Source organism: Puma concolor, chromosome A2 (genome assembly GCF_028749965.1).
Source record: "Puma concolor isolate L17-30 chromosome A2, mPumCon1.1.hap2, whole genome shotgun sequence".
NCBI classification, from domain to species: Eukaryota; Metazoa; Chordata; class Mammalia; order Carnivora; family Felidae; genus Puma; species Puma concolor.
This window is the reverse complement of record NC_141668.1, coordinates 142,882,086-142,902,891: the sequence shown is the minus strand read 5'-3', so window position 1 is coordinate 142,902,891 and position 20,806 is coordinate 142,882,086. Positions and strand designations below refer to the sequence as shown.

At 42.5% G+C, this 20,806-nt stretch overlaps 1 protein-coding gene across 7 annotated transcripts in view; it reads right to left on the bottom strand.

Annotated features, from left to right (window-relative positions):
- Window positions 1–19,481, bottom strand: part of FHIT (fragile histidine triad diadenosine triphosphatase) — a 1,412,849-nt gene extending 1,393,368 nt beyond the window's left edge. For all 7 annotated transcript variants that reach the window (XM_086697744.1, XM_086697748.1, XM_086697743.1 and 4 more), the window contains exon 1: window positions 19,324–19,481. The gene's annotated coding sequence lies outside the window, so the exon portion shown is untranslated. The remainder of the gene's footprint in view (window positions 1–19,323) is intronic.
- Between the last annotated feature and the right edge of the window lie 1,325 nt (window positions 19,482–20,806).

The following is a 20,806-nucleotide window of genomic DNA, read 5'->3' as shown; positions in this document are numbered from 1 at the left end:
TGAGCCACCCAGGCGCCCCTGTTTGTTTGTTTTATATTAATAGTTTCAGGTGTACAATATAGTGATTCAACAATTCTATACATTACTCAGTGCTCATCATGATAAGTGTGCTCTTAATCCCCCTTCACCTATTTCACCCATCCCCCCCACCCACCTCCCCTCTGCTAACCATCAGTTTGGTCTCTATAATTAAGAGCCTATTGTTGGATTCAGCTCTTTTTTTGTTTTGTTTCTTAAATTCCACATATGAATGAGATCATATGGTATTTGTTTTCCTCTGACTTATTTCACTTAGTATTATACCCTCTAGGTCCATCCATGTTGCTGCAAATGGCAAGATTTCATTCTCTTTTATGGCTGAGTAATATTCCAGTGTGTATATATATCACCTCTTCTTTATCCATTCATCAGTCGATGGACACTTGGGTTGTTTCCATCTTCGCTATTGTAAATAATAAACACAGGCGTGCATATATCTTTTCAAATTAGTGTTTTCATATTCTTTGGGTAGACAGCCAGTTGCAAAATTATTAGATCATATGGTAATTCTATTTTTTTATTTTTTGAGGAACTCCCATACCGTTTTATGTAATGGCTGCAAGAGTTTGTATTCCCACCACCAGTTCATGAGCACTCCTTTCTCTCCACATACCCACAACTAGGACTACTTTTAAAAAATACAGTATGCAGAGGCGCCTGGGTGGCTCAGTCAGTTAAGCATCCAATTCTTGATTTAGGCTCAAGTCATGATCCCACAGTTCACGAGACAAAGCCCAGTGTCGAGTTCTGTGCCGACAACACGGAGCCTGCTTGGGACTCTCTCTCTCTCTCTCTCTCTCTCTCTCTCTCTCTCTGTCCCTCCCCCGCTCATATCGTCTCTAAATAAATAAATAAATAAATAAATAAATAAATAAATAAAACCTTTTTTAAAAATACAGTATGCAAACCATAGAGAATCCTGTTGCTTAGATCCTATCAAGAGTTCAAACTGGAAGGCATATTTTAAGAGGAATCCTGGCCAAGTTAGAGAGTTCGTCCAGGAGTGCAGCCAGAATGGTGGAGGGTTCTGAACTTCACATAAAGAACAACTGAAGTACCTGGAGATTTAGCCTGGCAAAAAGTAATGAGAGACACAAAAACCTGCCTTCTTACATTCAATGGATCACTCATTGATAAAGACATTCCTTTTGATTGAGCACTTCCTCTGCACAAGGCACTGAGCAAGACAATAAAGATACAGCACTGAGCAAGAAACCTCCAGTCTTTCCTTTATCATGTGGAAGAGAAAATAGACTTTTTCTGTGGCACTTCCCAGGACACAGTATAGCAGAGCAGAGCACAGATTCTAGAATCAGAGCACTAAAATCAAAGCCTTGTAGGGGGCCACATGGTGGCCCCCAAAGAGATATATCCGAGTCGGAGAGAAGAGGAAAAGACATAGAGAATGCCAAGTGAAGGAAACAGTTTTACAGCTACAGGCCAAAGAATGCCTGGAGCCACTAGAAGCTAGAACAGGCAAGGAAGGGTTCTTCTCTACAGTCTTTTGGAGGAGCACACAATGGTCCTGAACCGTGACATTTAATTCCTTAAAAAGTACGCAGGACATGATTTCCTATAGGAGCTACCACCCCTCGGATAAGAATGGAGGGGTTGCTCTTTACCCAAACTAGACCATGAACAATCTTACAATCAAAGCTGGGGGGGCTAGTGAGTTTTCAAAGAAGATACACCTACCTTTATCATTCTCTCCCTTCTTGCATTTAGAATACTTCAGACACTGCCAGCTACACCCTGGGAAGCAAAGTCAAAATGTGCAGCAGGCCAGGCAGTAGGTCTGGGAAATTAAGATATAGCTGCCTGTTCCGATTAGTGGTATTGCTGCAGGGCCAGAATATCACGGTTCATTTGGGCCTGGTTTGGCTGAAAATATACAAGCCTCAAATAAGGCTAGACAGTAAAATAGACAAATAAAACTGTGGAGCATTCACATAATGGAACATTATACAGCAGTCAAACCAAATAAAGTAAGGTACAGAATAGTGTATGTTGCATGTTGCTTTTTTTGTAAAAAAAATAAATAAAAGAAAGAAAAAGGAGAGTAATTTATACACATATTTTCCTATATACACTAAAAATACCGAAAAATTTTAAAAGAAACTAACCAAGGGGCGCCTGGGTGGCGCAGTCGGTTAAGCGTCCGACTTCAACCAGGTCACGATCTCGCGGTCCGTGAGTTCGAGCCCCGCGTCAGGCTCTGGGCTGATGGCTCAGAGCCTGGAGCCTGTTTCCGATTCTGTGTCTCCCTCTCTCTCTGCCCCTCCCCCGTTCATGCTCTGTCTCTCTCTGTCCCAAAAATAAATAAACGTTGAAAAAAAAAATTTAAAAAAAAAAGAAACTAACCAAGGTGACAACCCTAAGGGAAATGGGGGCAGAGATAGGAGTATGGGGACAGAAGCAGAAGCAAAACTTTCGTTTTGTATTGTGTTGATTTTTGAACCATAGGAATATATTACCTACTCAGAAAAACATTTAAGTCTACTGAAAATAAAAAAAATAAATAAAACAAGATTATAATAACTCACACTGCAGGCAGTAGTAGAAAATGATACATATGAAGAGGGCAATTTTCTGATATACATCAAGGACTCTAAAATTAGACCCTGGACCTAGTGATTCGACTTCTGAAAGGAATTTAAGGAAAAAGTGAAAGATTTGTATATACACACACATACACACATTCTTACACACAGAGATGTTCACTACAGAATTATCTGTCATAGTTAAAATTTTGAGAACATTTTGAAAAAATAATCAGTCCAAGAAATTATGGAACATCCAAACAATTGAGTGATAGGCAGCTGTTAAAAAGTACGCCAAAAACAAATATCTTAGCAATACAGAAAAAATATTCATAGAGTATTTTTGAAATCATTCATTAATTTTTCAGTAAAATTGGTAAAGCGTTTACCAGGTGCTCTGCATTGAGATGGATGCTGATTAAAAACTCCAGTTATGAGGCAGTACATCAGTGGGTAATCCCGCTTTTTTGTGCATTTATAACTAAACTGGAAGGATAAACACCAAAATGAGAACAGTGATTACCTCCTGGTGGTGAGATTACAGGTGAAATATATTTTCTGTAATGGTCATACATTACTTCTACAATAAGAGCGAAAAGCATCACTTTTTAAAATCAGGCTAACAACTCCTAGGATCAAAAATGAATCACTTCCATCTCTCTTCCCTCAGCCCTCCCTGATTCACTGAACACAAGCAAGGTGTCTCCTTCAACCACAGCCATCCAGTGATCAGTAAGAAAAAGCCAAGAATACTGTAGATATCTCCTTGACATCTCTGAGCTGCCGCAACCCACCTGTGCCCTCCCCCACCATTTCTAGGTTTCTTCTTCTGTGGAAGAAATAATCCTCTGGTTTTTTAAGCCGCTCTAAATTGCATTTGCTGTTACTTGCATCTGAAGGCATTCTGAGCTGACAGGGTAACATACTAAATAATAAAGGCCGTGTTATGGCTGGGATGGGTAGTCCAAAATGTTTCTTGTGATCACCAAGTTGAACCTGTAGACTTATGTTAATTACCTCACCAGCTTCTGGCTCCATAGTCTTCTCTGAAGTTCTTGGGAAACAGAACACAGGAGAAGCTGTTAGTGGGGACTCCAGGCACACAGGGAGCACTACCTATAGTGTGAAGTATAGAAAAACTGGGGAGCTACTCCTACCACATACAAGATGACCCAGCATTTCCGCTTCTGAGAACGCATCCTAAGAAAAGAATCATGGATGTGATGATGCATCCACGCAAATATTCTTCATTAATATATATCAGAAAGAGAGGTGGGCAAAACCTAGTGCTGAACAATTCGAATAGAAAGGAAAATTGCATGTTCTAACAGTGGAGTACTTTGCAGTCATTAAGGCCTGGGAATATGCACTCAATACACCGATGAGTGAAAAACAGGTAGCAAGGTGCTATGTAAATTCAGAAATCAGAACAAACAAATTTATACATGTAATAAAAAAGGAATGAGCGTATCCACTGAAATAGTGATAGTGCAGTCACAAGGGGGGTAGAATGGCAATGTTATTTTATTTTTGAGCATTTGTCTTTTTGTTTAAGCTTCTAAAATAAATGTATTTTCTTATGCAGTGGGTAAGAAGATTTTTTTTTTTTTTAATGTCCCCTTTTCATAGAATAATGTGGGCCCTCCGGCCAAGATGTTGGCCTCATCAACACCAACTTAGTCTAATAACTGCCTGCAGATCCAATGGTGTTTACAAGAAACAATTTATATTTGTGTTTTAAACACAGACTGAGGCTGGGGCACCTGAGTTAGTTAAGCATCGGACTTCAGCTCAGGTGACGATCTCACACTTTGTGAGTTCAAGCCCCGCATCGGGCTCTCTGCTGTCAGTGCGGAGCCCACTTCAGATCCTCTGTCTCCCTCTCTCTCCACCCCTCCCCCACACACACTGTCTCTCAAAAATAAACATTTAAAAATAATAATAAAAAATAGACTGAGGCCAACGGCAGCAAGCTGAGATACAGAAAAAGATAAAGAAATTTTGTTTCCAGGTAAATTTGCGTTATATAAATGCAGTATGTTTTCTTTAATTCCATAAATACAGTTTTGATGCTGCCAATTTGAGAAATTATTAACATTTCCTTAAATAAGTCTATTCTCTGTTGAAGCTCATTCCCTTGCACAAAATGGAATGATCTTGGAAACAATATAAAGGAATGCTGATTTGCTATGTCATTGATAAAAGCATAGTCATTTACATAAAAAGCAAGTCATTTACATCCTTGTCTTGATCCACTAGACTTCATTATGCAGAAATAGTAGCTATCAAGCAGGTCTGACCTTTGTACCATCTGGGGACAACAGCTAATACAGCTCTAGCTCCTGGATCACAGGACCTGGGTCCACTTCTAGCCTCACCACTTGCTAGCTGGGTGTCCTTAAGCGTTTACTTAACCTCTCGGAGTTTCACCTTTCTCATGTGTATACAGAGACAGTAAGAGTATCTGCCTCAGAGAGCTGCCATGAAGATGAAATGAGCGAATCCACACAAAAAGGTCTGAGTTTCATTCCTCGCCCACAGTAATCTGATAAAAAGTAAGCTCTCTTCTAATTTGGTTTCATCTTATATGTGGAGATAGACCCTCGACCTGGAACATTAGATTCCTTTTTTTTTTTTTTGACTTGTAATAAAATGTTTTTTATTTATTTATTGTAAGGCAAAGTATATAACCATTAAAATCAAATGGCAATACACAGCTCTTAGAAAAAAAAAACAAAAAAACCCAAAAAAAACTCTTGCCTCATTTCTTCCCATTTCCCAGCTGTCATCCCCAGAGATACCTGCATTCAAGCATTTTAGTTATCTTCAGTTCTCCTCATTCTCCGGCGAGAGATATATCAGTCTTCCAGTTTTATTGAGAGATAAGTGACACACAGCATTGTGTAAGTTTAAGATGTGCAGCACAATGTTTGGATTTACATGTATTGTGAAATGATTATCACAACAGGCTTAGTTAACAACCATCCTGTCATATACATACAATAGGGAGAAAAGGAAAAAAATTCTCCTTGTGATGAGAACCCTTAGGATCTAATCTCTTAACTTGCCTGTATACGCTACAGAGGTGTTAGCTACAGTCATCATGTGGTACGTGACAGACTAGGACTTATTTATCTTATAACTAACTGGACGTTTGTGCCTTTGACCACTTTCTTCCAATTCCTTCCCCCGCTCCCTTCGCCCCCTGGCTCTGGTAAACACAAACCTGATCTTTTCTTTCTAAGTTCAGTGTGGGATTTTTTTTGTTCTTGTTTTAGATTCCACAAACAAGGGGCACCTGGGTGGGTCAGTTGGTTAAGCATCTGACTTTGGCTCAGGTCATGGGCTCAGGTCATGATCTCACCGTTCGTGAGTTCAAGCCCCCCATCGGGCTCTGTGCTGACAGCTCAGAGCCTGGAGCCTGCTTCGGATTCTGTGTCTCCCTCTCTCTCTGCCCCTCCCCTGCTCACGCTCTGTCTCCCTCTCTCTCAAAAATAAATAAGCATTAAAAAAAAAAAATTTAGAGTCCACAAATAAGTGAGATCAAACAGTATTTTCTTTCTCTGACTTATTTCACTTAGCATAATGGCCTCAGGGTCCAACCATTCTCATTTTTTATAGCTGAATAATACTCCAGGGTGTGTGTGTGTGTGTGTGTGTGTGTGTGCATACCCTAACTTCTTTCTCTGTTTATCCATCAACGGACACTTGTTTCTCTAGCTTGGCTACTGTAAATAATGTTGCTATGAACGTGGAGGTGCAGATATCTTTTCCATTAGTGTTTTCATTACCTTTGTATGTATGGAACATTAGATTCTGAAGAGGCTCCAGCATCCTATTTTAAGAATTCATGTTGGACATAGATATTTGACTTTTAAGTACAGACTTGACATCATTTATTTAATGTTCCCTACGTTAAATGAGATGCTCAGAGAAAATGGTGGATCTTTTAGACCACTAAAAATCTACTTCAGCATGTGTATTAGAAAAGGTAACTACTCCCATTTGCTTGTCCTATCTTTTTTTTTTTTTTTTTTTTTTTTTTAGAGACAGAGAGAGAGCAAGCGAGCGAGTAAGCAGGGGCAGAGGGAGAGAGAGAGAATCCCAAGCAAACCCCATGCTCAGCATGGAGTCCAGCACAAGGCTTGATCCCATGATCCTGGGATCATGACCTGAGCCGAAATCAAGAGTTGGGCGCTCAACCGACTGAGCCACCCAGGCGCCCCTGCCTTTTCCTATCTTATTCTTTACAAAAAGCACTACTTCATTCTTGGTATTGTGACTAATAATACAAATGATAGCTAAAACCATCACTCACATGTATTTGGTACTTACTATATACCAGGAAATATCCCACATATTTTCATGCATTATCTTATTCTCACAATTAACCAATGAGGTACGTTCTGATTATTCCCATTTTTTCTATGTTTATTTATTTATATTGAAAGAGCACATGTGCATGAACAAGGAAGGGGCAGACAGAGAGGAGAGAAGGAATCCAAAGCAGGCTCCGCCCTGTCAGCACAGAGCCCGAAGTGGGGCTTGGTCTCATGAACCGTGAGATCATAAGCTGAGACAAAATCAAGAGTCCAACGTTTAACTGACTGAGCCACTCAGGCGCCCCTATTATTCCCATTTTTTAGATGAGGAAACTGAGTCACAAAGAGACAGAAAAGTCCTGAGTCCAGATATAAATATAATATATAACAATAACATAACAATAATAACAACACAGCACTGGATTTCCAAACATCATCTCTTATGCTTAGGACAACCTTGTACTATTCCCAATAATGGATAAGAAACTAAGAACTAAAGTAAATTAGCTAAGGCAAGATATAGGTTCGTGTGGCCCCAAAACCAGGCACTCCAAGCAAGTGCCCCTCTGCAGACAGAACAAGGAAGGGCTTAGCAGATTCCTAAAGGTCTCCCCTAAGGTTATAGGACATTGGAGAGGCACAGGACTTCAGAATTACCAGATCCAAGCCCCCTCACTTTACAAATGTGGAAAGGGAGGCCCAGAGAGAGGATAAGACTTGCAGAAGGCAGTGAGAGCCACAACTAAAACCTAGGTCCCCTGACTCCCTGCACCACATCCTTGTGGTGACATGATGAGACCCTGTCACACGGAGTCAGCCATGCCCGACTCTGTGAAAACAGGAAAGGAAAGCCTGACTGCCTCACAGTGATGATGTCGGCCTGTTGCCTCTCCCCCTGCTCCCTGCTGACTCTGGGGACTATTGCACATACTTCTGGCACATTCAGAACTGGCAAGAGCAGAAAAGCTTGGGAAAGGAATCCACAGCCAAGACAGGGAGCTCGCAGTGCCCTTTCATGATCTAATAGGAGCCAATTTCCACTATGATTCTCCTGAAGCAGAACTGGAGATCTGGAGAAGGACAGTGGCTCTAGCACATGTGGGTCTCTGTTGTAGACACCAGACACGAACATAACCTAAGTCTCTGAAAACGTGATCAAAATGAGCAAGTCCCCTGAATCTTTTCCAACTAAATGCATGCCTTTCCTAGTTTTTGCAATGGATAAAAAACAAATAAGAGAAATTTTTAAAAACAGAATTTTGGACGTGTTGAATTAAAATTCCTTCAGTATTATGTAATCCTTGAAATACAACAGTTGTTTACTAAACTTTGATTTCTAAGCTTCCCTTTGATGACAAATATTAATATTTATCATTTTTCTGATGTTGGACTAATGAGAATCTTAAGTGTTTATGAGAAGGCATTTAAATATTACAGTACGGTGGATGTGTTTGTCTTCTGATCTCTATTCCTCTGTCTTTAACATCAACCAGCATTTATTTTTTGTGTTGAATCCTGGGTTGTTGTTCGCCAACATTTGCAGCAAACTCTATATGGCCAGAACCGATGGCATCTACGCTTACTTGATGACCAAAGGGAATATGACAGCCCACTAATAACACAGTACTATGGGAAGGATGTAGCCCTGATTTTCAAAGTGAAAATTGGGACCCATGTGCAACTACCAACCAGCAGGAGTAGACAGAGCAACATCCCAGGTTTAATGACACCAATCAAGGTAATATTTAGTGAATGGTGGCTACCTATCAGGCACTATGCAAGGGCATGCTTCACAGCAACCATCTCACTTGATTCTCACAACAACTAAGAGCTAACTGGTATTATCGTTGTTTTACAGAAAAGCGAGATGCAGAAAGGTTGAGTCCTTTGCTCAAGATGACACGGCTAATGAGAAGCAAAGACAGGAGTTGGTCCTCAGAGCCAGAGAATAGGTTTTTGTCTCTACTCCCTTCCTATGAGCCCCTTCTTGACTCCCAGCATTTGAAAATTCCTATCACCTGCATGGAGCAGCAGCCTTCAAGGTAACCCAGACTTTCAGATCTTGATGGTAAGGATGAGACATAACTCATCCTGTCCACCACAGGCCTTGTGCTGCTTTATGCATGGAGAAAGAGCAAGAAACAGTACTACAAAAGGTCCATGCCTTCAGGGAGCAAACTTCTGAAGAGGGAAAATACACAATATTAACCCAATAAACAAGGCACTCTCTCCAGGAAAGGGAGGAAAGGGGAGGCTGTAGGATTCAAGAAGCAGTAAGGGGGCTGAGGTCCAGGACTTCAACAGATTTCACTTACCTATACCCTCCGTGCAACCAAGACTCAGCTAACCAGAGAAGTAATGGAGCAGAGCCCAGAAATAAGAGGCACAGTGCAAAGTTCAACATCGAGTTCTAAGTTAGGGACCAGGTAATGGGAGGCAGCATTAGCAAAATAGCCACTACTGCTGCCTTCATAGAGCTTCCTTTCCTTCAGAGGAAAGAGGGCACCAATCAAAAATGGAGGTTAAATAAAAGCTATAAAAAAAAGTATAAGTCAAAGAAGCTAAAACACAGGAACTAACCTACAGAGACCAAAGAAAAAGGCCTCAGTGAATGTGGAGTGAATTAATTAATGATGAGCAAGGAAATGACTCACAACCAGGAGCTGGCAAGAATACAGTTGGAGATTAGGTACAGACACTGGGGTACCAGGCGAGTCAGAGACTGTCAAGGCAGAGCCCAGTGAGGTCCATGGTCAGAGCAAACTTCAGCACTGAGTCGGATTTGCTACCGGACCTGTCACCAGGCTATCATCCCACATTCCACCTGCCTGCTTACCTTAACTTCCAGACATCACCTACTTCCAGATCCTGGTCCCACTCTCCACTTACCTGTCTCTAGTGTAGGCAGCTCCTACCACACCAAGAGTGACTCACAGCAACCTGGCCAACCCAGAGTACCAGAAGCTGCTGTGTAGACCCCCCAAATCCAGTGATTAGTATTCATAAGCATAAGAGTAGTTAACACATGCCAAGAGCTTTATACATACAATCTTACTCAACCCTCACAACATCCAGAGTCAGTGACTGTTACAAGTTCCATTTTAAAGACGACAAAACAGGGGCGCCTGGGTGGCGCAGTCGGTTAAGCGTCCGACTTCAGCCAGGTCACGATCTCGCGGTCCGGGAGTTCGAGCCCCGCGTCAGGCTCTGGGCTGATGGCTCAGAGCCTGGAGCCTGTTTCCGATTCTGTGTCTCCCTCTCTCTCTGCCCCTCCCCTGTTCATGCTCTGTCTCTCTCTGTCCCAAAAATAAATAAACGTTGAAAAAAAAAATTAAAAAAAAAAAAATAAAGACGACGAAACAGACCGAATCAAGACCTGTCCATGTGTCCACATCTCATACCCGGTAAAGCCGCATGCCTTGGGTTTACAGATCTGAGTCTCTGAGCTCAAAAATAATAAAAATGTAAAATATAATAACAATAATAAAAATAAAAGCTAACATTTACTAAGAAATTATTATAGGAGAGGTACTCGTGCTAATATTTTATATAGATTATCCCATTTTATTCATACCTTCCTATGAGGTACACACTCACTATGTCCATTTTATAGAAGAAAATAAAATTCTGCAAGGCAACACAACTTGCCCAAGATCACCCTCGGCCTGTAAGAGACTGCCCTATGTATTTGCGAACTCCTAACGCTCCTCATCGCATCACAACAGAATGGTAGCATGGGAGGAGCCATCAAGAACTAGAACCTTGCTTTCTAAGTGTGGCCCATGGACCAGCAGCATCTGTACCACCCGGGAGCTTGTGAGACATGCAGGAGCTTCTGGCCCCACCAGGACCTTTCCATATCATTCCAGCCAGTCCCCAACCCACGAGAGCTACACCCAGCTGTTTCATCTGCACTGGGAAGCCCAACACAGCTAACTCCTCCAGGCCAGGGAAGAGCTGGCCTGTTGCCTCTCAGAAGTTCAAGAGCCTAGAGGAAGCCGTGGCTTAGAAGAAGCTTTCTGTCCTGCTTGGAGGGGCCAAGAGAGGGCCTCAGCTGCAACCTTCATCTGTGGTCACTGGCTGCAGAAGCTTCTGGCCTTGCTCATACCCACTCAGCCAGCAGATCCCAGCAACTGGGATTTCACATGGCAGTGGCCACCTGCTGTTTTTGTACCCCAGTATCACTTCCCCTCTTCTGAAGGTGCCAGCACCTCCATTCATCAGGTCCCCTGCGTGTGATAACCAGGCAAGCAGGGCACAGCACAGCTCAGGAGGGCACCATTCACACAGATATTTGTAAAAACAAAAAAACTTTCCATCCCCCCTCCACCTGACCATCTTTGTTGTTGTTACAGCCCTTCCATACCCTCTGCCTTTGCTTCTCCGTCTGGGTTGCTTTTTCCTGCCCTCCTTGGGACCACTACCTCTCTATCCACCAGCCTCACTCCTGGGAGAATCTGAACAGGAATCGCCTGTGCTCCTGGGCTGAGACAAACAACCTGACCCCAGCAGGTTCCAGCCCCCTCCTCTGCCTGTCCTCCCAGCACACACCTGCTCCGAGGCATCCTTAGAACGTCTCCAGGCACAACCGAGCAGGTACTGTCCCGCCTGTAATGTGGAGACTTAAGACAGCAATGAGTTCTAGGGTGTTTTTTCCCAAAAATGAAGACATGGGAAGAAGACCTTAAGCCTTGCAGAAACTGAAAATTTTGTTCTTACCATCCACCACATGCTTCAGTGATTAAACGACTACAGACCATACTCTCCTCCAAACCGTGCTCAACTAAAATATGCAAGCACTAAACCTCATGAGGGAGTACTGATACTTCCACATTATCTGTGATGGGTTTTAGCTCCAATAGCTGTGAGTCTGAGAAACTGCAAAATACACTGAATTTTAATGGAAATCTGATTCTTAATAAAAAGAGGTAAATCCATAACAAGGAAGACTAATAAACACATAAATAGACTCAGAAAGAGCCTTTCAGTTCCAGAATACTGTCGAGGTGTGCCTTTTGCAAACCTCTTAGCCAGTTTCTCATTTTCCCCTTCTATTCCTACTTATTTATCATTAAAAGAAAACCTTGGCATATGTACAAAATATCCCCCAAATATGTAATTTTTAAATGGATTTTAAACCCTCCAACAAGAACACTTTTTCCCACTCTCTTTTTCCCCTCTATTAAGTCAACACAGAAGAAAAAGAAAACTACTACAATTGCGAAATGACCTCCTGGTGAGTAAAAAACGCTCAGGAAATGCTGAAAAACGAAATGGTGGTGCAGGGTAATCGAAATTCAGGCCAAGAATGCTCCTGGACACTGGATACAAGGTTTTAAATATAAATATTCAGATAGAAACAAACTTACATATACACATTTTCTATAAGAAAAAAAAAAACTTTTAAAAGGAAAAGGTCCTCAAATACTATGGATAATCCATCAAATGGAAGGTATTTAATCAAATTAGCTTAATTATTCTGCCCTGAAAAGGAGGGTGAGGGTAACTCTAAAAAAATTAAAAAGGAAACAAATCTTTATAATAGGCAACCTCTCTGGAAGCCTCCGTTTCAGGCTACTGAATTAGAATGGTCAGATGCTACTGGTTCATTCCCACGGTGGGCGTGGGGCCTACTTAATTAAAAACAAAAAAAGAAAGAAAGAAATTTAAAATAAAAATTTAAAGAATGTTACTAGTTAAAACCGGTGGTAGTGTGTATCTGAACAATAGTTGAAACCTTTACGATAATGAAGCCACAGCTCTCGAAAGCATGTAACTCAGTTTCTTTTGAACATAATTGTAATGGGTTACTATTTTTTTTTCCAGCTATGAGGCATAAAACAAGCTAAGTAGCAGGAAGAGAAACACAGCCAGAAACAAAATTGAGAATCCTAAGTCAGGCGAGCACAACTAGAGATACAAAATGGGACAGGGGGTGGGGAGGGTGCCTTGGATTTGACCCCAAAGATAACCCGGAACACAACCTATATGGTTGTAGTTCATCAAATTCCAGGAGAGCTTTGTGGCAAGGCTTTCATGCCCAAAGCCTTCAAAATGCTACATTCTAGATATTTCCCTCCTCACACAGGACGTTCACCTGTTAGACTGTACCTGATTCATTTCGTGATGTTCTGTTGTTAGAATCAGTGGTTGTCACTCCTAAATGCACTTCAGACTCACCTGGGAAACTTAAAAAAGAAAGTAACGCTGCCTGCCTCCCCTCCCACACTCTGATTTAATTTTTCTGGATGGGACCAGCCCCAGGTGACTTGAACTTGCAGCAAGGGCTGAGAACCACTGGTTGAAAATCAATCCAAACAGGTTAAAATTATGTAGAGAAGGAAGCACCATAATTGGGCTAAGTAAATTTACATGAGGAAGCAAGGTGCCTCAAATTCCCTTCTTAATCAGATATAAGATGATACTTTAAGGATCCCAGATTTTTTCTTCATCAAATATAGAGTCTCAATTGCATGGGAGAAATATATCTAGTTGCCCATAATGCTCCAGCTTTTACCAAAGGACTGAAGAAGTTTGGCACATCACATGCGAGATGGAGACAAAAACTGTACAATGAAGAGTGATCTATTCCATCTAGTACTCAACATATGATAAACAAGGTAACGTGGAGCAGGGTGCATGAGGTTTTCTTATCAATTAACAACAGTAAGAGCAAATTCACAGCTACCATTTCTTGACTGCCGGTTACTGTGCTAAGCACTCTCTATGGGTTACCTCCCGGAAAATTTCAACAATTTGAAATCTGAAACAGGAATGAATCATCACCTCCATTTCACAGATAATAAGGAAACTGAGACTCAGCAAGACTAGGACATTTTCCCCAAGTCACACTAAAAGTAAGGTGTCAAACCAAGACTGTAATCCAGGTCTTTGACCCTCTAGTGTCCATTCTCTCTTTTTTTTTTAATTTTTTTTAACGTTCATTTATTTTTAAAAGAGAGAGACCGAGCACAAGCAGGGGAGGGGCAGAGAGAGACAGAGGCAGAGACAGAAAATCTGAAGCAGGCTCCAATCTCTGAGTATCTGAGCCGTCAGCACAGAGCCCAAAGCGGGGCTCGAACTCACCAACCGTGGGAGCCTGACCTGAGCCAAAGTCGGACCAAATGAGCCACCCGGGCGCCCCTCTAGAGTCCATTCTTGTAACCACCACAATCTCCCATCTAGATCGCGCAAAAGTTTCCTCAATACTTGCTCCTCATAGTACAGTCCATGGACCAATGGCATCAGCCTGAATCTCTGGCCTATTTCACATATACTGAATCAGAACCAGCAGCTTATGATCAGCAGGAGATTCCTATGGTCATTAAAGTTAAAAAAAAAAAAAACAAACCAAACACAGGTCTACCTGGACAATTCTCTCTCACAAGCTCATCATCATCTATACTGCATCCACACTCTTAAAAAACAAATCCTATCATTTCATTTCCCCACTTAAGACTATAAAATGGATGGGGCGCCTGGGTTGCGCAGTTGGTTAAGCGTCCGACTTCAGCCAGGTCACGATCTCGCGGTCCGTGAGTTCGAGCCCCGCGTCAGGCTCTGGGCTGATGACTCGGAGCCTGGAGCCTGTTTCCGATTCTGTGTCTCCTTCTCTCTCTGCCCCTCCCCTGTGCATGCTCTGTCTCTCTCTCTGTCCCAAAAATAAATAAAAGAAGTTGAAAAAAAAATAAAAAAAAAAAAAAGACTATAAAATGGTTTCCCAAATGCCCTTGGAATAAAGTCCAAAATTCTTTTACAATACAGGTAACTGGACTCTGAATAATATCGCTGGTGGCTGCCAGCGCAGCCCTACCTCCCCATGTCCCACAACCAGTGATTTTTATACCCCAGACACAGAGACCTTTCCATCATCAAATCCCAATACCCACTCTTCCTTTCCTACTTCCTCTTTCCTGCCTTCCTTCTTTCTCTAAGCTCTTCCCTGCCTAAAATTAACCACCACCCACCACCACAACCAACTCCATGCCAGCCACATTCACAGCTGTGTCTCCAGGGCCTACCAGTGAGGTGCCTGGCACAGAGCTAGGTGCAGGATAAATGTGCAGAATACATAGATGCTACTGAGGGCTTCTGCTGTTCCCTCTGCCCATCTGCTCTTTGCTCTTCCCCATTTCTCCTTCTCTGTCCCCTGCAGCACCCCTTTTCTCTCACTCACTCCTTATCAGTAACCAATAGCCTCATGGCTATTGCAGGTGTCAGCTTTAGAGAGACACCTGCCATGTCCACGTGTCCATTGCCCTGGGGTTAGTCACCAGCAGGGTGATGACTGTTTCACTTTAACCCTGAGACACCTGGAATAGGCCTAGTCCTTTCCAGAAATAGAAAGAAGCCCTCACTGACAAGGGCAGGCTGCTTTTCAATCTGATATTTAATATATAGATGGAACCACAGATCAGGGACCTCTCAGCAGGCAATGTAAAGCCGAAAGCTTGACTATCTATCTCTCTCCCCACACAAAGAGTATCACTGTGCTGGCAAGATCAATTATCAAATTTGCGGGCACACTTGACATGTGATGGTCAACCTGGCTGTTCTAAGAAATCAAATGGCAAATCCTTTTATAAAATAGACACCTGCCTCAAGTTTAAATCGTGACTAAATGTGATATATTTTCATATGTTGTTTACTTTTATTACAAAAATAAGAGCTACTAGCCATCTACTGAACACTAGCTACTGAGTGCCTGACAACATGCTCCAAGCCTTAAAAACATCACCTTATTTAATCTTTATCATCACGTTATGAGGTACAAATGCTGATTATTCCTATTTTACAGAAGAAACCAAGGGCTAAGTGCCCTAAGAGGGAAGGGTGGGATTTAAATCATAGGCCTCCAGACTACCACTCTCGATGGCTTCTTTGCTATGTTTTGCTATTTGGATCACTTTCTCGTCTGAGAAATCACAGACATGGACATTCCCAAAGAAACAGCCCCTTGGAAGATGACCTCAAAGGCTGAGATTTTTTTCATCGCAATGTAGACACCGAAAGGAAAGCAACCTGCTACATCTTATATTTCAAAGCATTTCTATCTTAAAAGAGATTCAAGAAAAAGATGTGGGAACAGAGCTTAGGGATGCTTATGAATGCAATTTCACAAACATTTTTTCAGTGTCTACTAGTGGTCAGGCATGTGCTGGAAGCTGAACAAGCAGACTGTTAGCTGGGAGAGTGCTGGGCGGGCGGTAGGGAGGGGGCAGGAGGGGTTGGGGAGAACATCTCTCATGATGACTGTTTATGAATGTTTAGCAGATAATTTATAAAAACATTAGTTTAATAACTAATTATGCAGAAAGCATCTTTCACACACACAAGAGGTAAGTTACCTGCTTTATTATCTACGAACTGAAAGGGCCAATGTGCCTTCTAAAACTAAAGTTTTATATAATTCAAACAACACGTGTGTATATTTCTGATACCCTACGTTAGCTAGTGGGTTAGAATGTAACTTGTGCAAATGCACAGTGTCAGATTTTGTTCTCAAGGGTCTGAAAGAAAAAAAGGGAAAAAAGCATGGGGAACCAAAACAAGACATTCCCAAAATAGAAAGGGAGCATATTGAAGCTGCATGTATATACAAATAAAGAGAGGAGCGCAGAAATATTTCCTAAAGCATTCCACCAAACGCTTCCAGGAATAGGAACAGGATGAGAACACCAAATAAAAGAAATCATGAACCTGAAAAGTCATATACAGTACTATGAGGCCTCCAGAATCCTGTCTCCTGGCAGAAACAAGAGGCTTTTGACACGAGGGCATGAGATGAAGACTATAGATCACTTTCCTCATTTATAAAATAAAGGAGTTAAATTAGATGGTTTTTAAGGTCCTTCCAGCCCTCACTCATTAGCTCCTTTAATCCATGTGGCCCCTGCACCTAAAGAGGATGGGCATATGAAGATGCTCAAAAAATATTTGCTTAATTAATGAAATAGTACAACCTTACCAATAAGAAAAGGGCCTTTACAACAATGGGTCCTGGCCTATGGCCTACAAAAAACAAATTAGGAGGGAAACCTTATCTAAACAGCTTCACATCTAGTGCTCCTCCTAGCTGACTGATGGTAGAATGAAAATAACCCTGGACTAGGAAATGAATCGCTTGGGTCTAGTCTCATCTCTGACACAAACCAACCCTATGACCTTGGGTAAACTGCTTTACCACCTGGTCCAGTTTCCTCATCTCTAAAAGAAAGGTATTATAAAGCTAAATATAGCTAACATTTGTGGAACTTTTACTATATGCCAGGAACTGTTCCAAGATCTTTGCCTTAAATTTAAATGATCTCAAAGGTTTTTGCAGCCCTAACATTTAGTCTCTGACTACAGAGGAAACATGGTATAATGGAAAAATTCCAAATTCTGTACTCAGAAACGTTGGGTTCGCTCACTTTGTTAGGCGGGGTCTTTTTCTTTTCTTTTTAAATTATTTTTAATGTTTATTTATTTTTGAGACAGAGCATGAGTGGGGGAGGGGCAGAGAAGGAGGGAGACACAGAATCCAAAGTGGGCTCCAGGCTCTGAGCTGTGGGCACAGAACCCTACCTGGAAGTCAGACTCACAAACTAGGAGACCATGACCTGAGGCGAAGTCAGACACTTAACCAACTAAGCCACCCAGCACCACCACCCCCACCCCCAGCATCTCAGGTGCGGCCTTTTTCTAAGCAGAGCCTATCAAGGAGACTGGGTCACAATCCCAGTACTTCTATTCACTAGCTGAGTTAATTTGGACAATTTGCTTAACTTTAATTGCTTTACTAAAACTTTTAGTTTTCTTATATGTGAAATGCATATAAAATGGTTATCTCATACAGCATTTGAGAGAACTAAACTATAATAACTAAAGGTAATAAATATAAATAAACATACATTACTTTTTATTACTAGGTGTGTCATGTGGACAAATAATCTTCTCAAGATTTTTCCTCATCTACAGATGGCAGTTACGGTGTTACAAAAAGAAGTAATAGGAACACTCTAAATTATCCAGTGTTAGCTGTGTTTGAAAGCATGCATATTCCCTAACACTTGGAAAAGCACATACAATACTCCCCTAATACTTGTAACAGCATATACAATCAATGACGACGACACCTACAAAAGACATCTTTACTAGCTATATCTCTCCAGTACCCAACAACTGCTTTCCTAAACAATTCTCTCTAGTCCCAGCTCCAAGCAGGTGGACACACAGGCTGCCAGCCAAGAACGCAGTGCCACCTGGATGTTGTAGTTCCGAGTCAAAGGCCCAATCCACAGAACGGCTGGAAGTGAGACTTCAACTCCCAGGAGACACCTCGCCGCACCACATGGCACGCTGGGAGATAGAGTACCAGCCCGCCGGGAAACAGGGGGCAGGACTCCAACTCCCAGACGCCTGCGCTACTCAGGCCGCCGGCAGTAACATGGAGCCTGAGAGGGAGAGTTCAGGCACACCCGGCTTAACAGGTGCGAATAGGAGTCGCTTTCGGTAGTCCCAGGCCCAGCATAGGTCAGGGCCTTTCTACAACAACCACTGAGCTCATTTTTCTACTGGTCCCCGGCACATTTCTTGAGGGATTCGAAATAATAAAGCAGTAAATCTGCAAGTGGCAGACTTCCACAAGCAAGACCTCTCTTAGCTTTCGGCTCCAGCCAGCATCCTTGGGCCACTTCGGTAAGGATCTTTAAGCTCTTTTTTCCCAAATAAAGCACTGTGAGTGGCTGATCCAAGGTCATATAACAGAAGAATCTGATCCTAGAGAGTCGCCTCCAACTCCAGTTCCACTAACCAGCCTCCCCTTCCCCCCCCCCCACGTTTTAAATCCCCGCGTATTTTTGTATAAAAAACTACATTAATCCATAAAATAGTCCAAACGAGTCCTCATGAGTTCCCCCACCATAAAGCCAGTGCTTTGTGTTTTTAAAATGTCAAATGTAGGATTCCTTCCCAAAATACTACCTTCCCTCTACCTACTTAGCTCCTTTCTTGGGCACGTGTTCAGCCCCCTCCCTTTGCGGATCCCAAAGCCGGGTGATTAACACAGTTTTGTTGGGGCAGCGATTTCTGCTACTTGCCTATGACCTTGGAAAACCCTCAAAAAGCGGCTAGTGCCAATTACACCACCAGGTCTGGGTGCCAGGGTATCCCTGGAGCCGCTGGTGTGGCCCATGCCTTAGTTTACCCCTTTGTGCAGCGAATGAGGGGCGGGTTAGGGTTAGGGCTGGTGCTCAGAATGGGGCCTGAAAAGGTTCAAGGGGTAGGAGCGTCCTCCGGACAGGCAACCTCCCCTGCCTCAAGGAGCTGTGCGAGCCAGACCCCGTCCCACTGGACTGAGGGAGTAAGGACCAGACACGAGTGGAAACCCAGACCCGCACCCCAGAAACACTCTTCGACTGGGGCTTGTCCCCTGCCCCTACCTTCCAAGATCTTGGCAGCTGGGAAGTGAAAGGCAGAGGGAGGGAGCGCGGGGCAGAAGCAGCGCCTGGGCGTGTGCCCACTGGGGTGGCCACCTGAGGGACCCGGTAACCGGAGGGCAAAAAGTCTCCGGACTAGACGGAGCGTAGAGGGGACTACAATTCCCAGAGGGCACCGCGGCGGGGGCGGGACCTAATATGGCCGCTAGTCTGGACAGACGCAAGGGCCAATAGGCGTAAAGTATGATCCTGAACTGGGCCAATCAGAAGCCATAATGTCACTAACTCTGATTCAGGGGTAGGAAACATTGTTGTTTTCAAGACAGCAACTGAGGTGAGAATCGCTCTGGAAAGGGATTTTTGTCATAAACTGCACAAGCCTCCTTTTTCTCCAAGTGACAAATAAGACTCTTCAGGTTATTCTGCTTTTTTTCCCTCCTACTTCCTTTCTTCCTTTTAACTACCCCCCCCCCCCCCCCCCCCCACTGGCTGGATTTACTTTCACTTCCTCTACTCACTCTGGATCGTTCTTGATTACTTAAGCCTTCTTTTCCTCATGTTTCTCTCACCACACCGGCTCGCAGACCTTCACTTGATCCAATTTAAGACTACACTCCGCCTTCCCTGAAATCCTAACCAAAATTGTACCGCAAACTCCCTTGTCTCTTCCTTTCTACCATTTTTGTGCTGTTTTTCTTTTTAGCACTTTTCCTTCCCAGTGCTGTGTGTAATTCATTTATCTTTTTTATCGTCTTGTCCCCTATAGTGGAAGATCTAAGCAGATGACGATTTTTGTTCTGCTCACGGCAATATTTTTGGCACCTAGAAGTAAATATAGTAGTAGGTACTCAGTAAATATACTTTGAATAATTGAATGAAATCTAGAGTAGTCTTTATTTTCTATTCTCCCTTTCTTTGGTGCAGATTTATTAAATCCATCTTGAACCACCATGGGACCCTTGTGCTTGCTCCCTTTTCTAATTCAAAATCATTCTCTCAATATAGTCTAGGATGTTGGAGAAATCACTGAGTCAGATGCAATTCCTAACTTCAAGATGTTCCTGGTCTAGAGGAGTATGAAAAGTAAAATGAATTTTGCAATAAATGCAATTGCAAATTGCAGAACAGCTAAATAATTGCATAAGGTCGTGCAGCTCATGTACAGGGACTAGAATCTTGTCCTTCAGACTCTCGATATTACACACTATGCTCCTTATAGCAACCTCCCTTATTCAGGACTGCCTACTTCCCTTCTCTTTCCTCCCATTTCTAGTGCCAAGGAAGAACATATGTTTGCCAGTCACCTTTTACATTTAAGGAAAAACAAAGAGCAATTACACTTGGACAAACACCCAGATATGTCCCTACTTTGTCTGACACCATTTCCTTTTTTTTTTTTTTTTTTTTTTTTCCTCACTTGTTTCTTTGGCCTGCTTCATTACATGCAGGTGATTACACCAAGTCTTAGATCTCTCATCCTTTCTGA